A 2,649-nucleotide genomic window follows, 5' to 3' on the forward strand; every position below is an offset into this window, starting at 1 on the left:
GGGGGGGGGGTTACATAATACTACTATGACAAATTACACTGCAACTATGGGGTAAAAACACTAAAATTGCTGGTCAAATTATGCTGTAACTGTAGTTTAAATGACATTGCAAATCTACATGGGGATGCACAGTAATTCTGCGGGTAAGTTACACTGTAATTCTGGAGGGACACTGTAAGAGAAGCATGAAACACTGTAAGACAAGTATGAAATTCAGAGAGATTCCTGCAAACAAATTCAGACAGACCTGAATTTCAGTACACAGCAAAACATGAGCAGCCACCTACAACTACAAAAACTAAAACTCAAAAGCAGGGGAAAACCCAGGCCGGACCATCTCCAACTAAAATTGATAGGGAAATCAACCCCTGCAACTACCACTATGACTATCTCCACCACCTACATCACAAAATAAACTATCTAAGTCTACGTCCACATCTACAAGCCGGGGAGAAAAATGACCACAACAAAGCGGAAGACCTAACCCGCAGCTACAATCCAACACAAGTACACAACTCAGGCGAGCGGAAGGGAGCGGGGGAAAATGCGGACTAGAACAACACAGCAGCACCTACCATGGATCCACGAACAACAACAAAGACAGATGAACCCTGGATCCACGGATATGAAACTCACCTAGATCTGGAACTACAGGACCACAGCACGAGTAAAAACATATGGGGAACCGCGAGAGACAAGAACAACCTACCACGGCAGCCGAGGATCGAAGGCAAAATGGAGGAGAAATCAAAATCGAAAGGTTGGATAGTTCGAAACCGCCATGAATAGATGGAACCGCCTCCTCTCCTCCGCCGCTCGAGCTCTCTCCCTCGGCCTTATCGAAACAGAATGACCCAAATGAAAAGGGTAACGACACCCACTCCATAATTCAAACACGAGGAAAGTCAACACTGCCGGGCCGGGGGCAGTAACGGGCAGAGACAAAGAAAAACCGAACCCGACAAAGAAAACCAACCCGAACAAACAGAACGCCAGCTCGAAGAAAAAAAGAAAACCAGCACGAATCTCCGCGCAAGAATGGATGGACACAAATTTGAATGATGACGAATTAAAAACACTCGACTGAAAAATAGCAAATCCGCTAAAAAATTCAGATTAATGAGACTCTACAAACTAGACGAACCCAATACAACCCTGTTCGGACTCTACCGTATGTAAACCTAGAAATTCACCACCGTGTACACCGCCCCTCCCCCTCGCCTCTGAACTCGGCAGCGCTCAAGCGGCGGAAGCGACGGCGAGCAATGTCTTCGTCAGCGAAGCACGGGACGAGCACCTCGCCGTTGGCCACTGCCGCCTCTTACTCGATAGACCCAGCAGAAACTGCGTCCTCCTCGTGGTACTTCCTACCCGAGCTGATCCCACTTATTGCGAGCCGGTTGACGACCCTACAGGATTTCTTCGCCCTCCGCGCCACCTGCCGCACCTACCGGGCTCTCCTCCCGCCGTCGCCGTCCAACCTCGCCTCCCAGGCTCCGCTCCTCCTCGTCCCCGACAAGACATCTTCCTCGGAAGCTCTCTTCCACCTCCCACTCCGCCGCATCCTGCGCTTCCGCCTCCCCCGCAGTCCCCTAGCCCAGAGCCACCCCAGGAGCACCGAATTCGATTCCTTCGGTTGCCGCGTCGCCATCGGAGGCTGCAACTTCATGGTCAGCCATCGCGAGCTCCACGTATACAACCTCCTCACAGGCGAGCCAGCCCGCCTGCCTGATTCCCCGCGTCGCTACGAAGGAGTTATTTTTTCCGGCGACCTCGTCCTCACCTTCAGTCGTTGCTACCACACGCTCCACTACTGCCGCATTGGGGACCATCAATGGCGAGCTGCACGATGTGACGAAGGCTACACCCTTATTAGTCTGATTTCCGTGAAAGGCACCCTCTATGCGTTGGTTTCCCCAAATGAACGACTCGCTGTCGTCGAGCTTGACAATAGTTCGGTGGTACTGTTGTTTCTTGAAGACAAGTTGAGTGCAGAGATAGATCCATATCCTTCAATGTTCTGGCTCGCAGAGTGCCGCAGTGAGCTTTTGATCATTGCTTCTCAGCCCCGTTTACCGGAGTACCATGTTTTCCGGTGGCAATCCAGAGAGATGAAGTGGGTGAAGACTGAAGACTACAAGTCTTGGTGGTTGTAGCTTGTTCTTTAATATTTTTCAGTTTGCAGGTTGCCTTGGTCCAGATCATCCGGCAGTTCGACGGAACTGCTTGTACTTCATTAGGTGCCGTGGGCAGTGTATTGACTATTCTTTGGTTGATGGATCTTCGCATGAACTTGTTGTCGACTACCCATGGCGAGAAACAAAGGATTACGCACCATTTGCTTGGGTTCTTCCAAGCATTTGCTGATGCAGTACAATGGATATCTGAACTGTACATAAGCTCTCACGGTAGAATTGCTGCAATGTTTTCTACTGACTTGTCACAATCGCTTATTTTCGCATTTTCTGCTTGTTAATCAAAATATTCAGTTGACCTTTAGCAACGTATGTATATCAATTTTTAGGTGAATGTACATTCTGGCCACTTCAAATATTAGACAGTAATGTTCACTATGGCTGGTAAAGTTGTAAACCTGCTCCCCAAACAATGCTTGGGTCTCTATCTAGCTTGAATAAGTAGTGTTGTTTT

General features: G+C 49.0%; 1 pseudogene; it reads left to right on the forward strand.

Moving 5' to 3' along the window:
* Positions 1 to 1,265: 1,265 nt before the first annotated feature.
* Positions 1,266 to 2,367, forward strand: LOC119280103 (annotated as a pseudogene).
* Positions 2,368 to 2,649: the final 282 nt, after the last annotated feature.

The sequence above is a fragment of the Triticum dicoccoides genome, chromosome 3B (genome assembly GCF_002162155.2).
Source record: "Triticum dicoccoides isolate Atlit2015 ecotype Zavitan chromosome 3B, WEW_v2.0, whole genome shotgun sequence".
In the NCBI taxonomy this organism is placed as follows: domain Eukaryota; kingdom Viridiplantae; phylum Streptophyta; class Magnoliopsida; order Poales; family Poaceae; genus Triticum; species Triticum dicoccoides.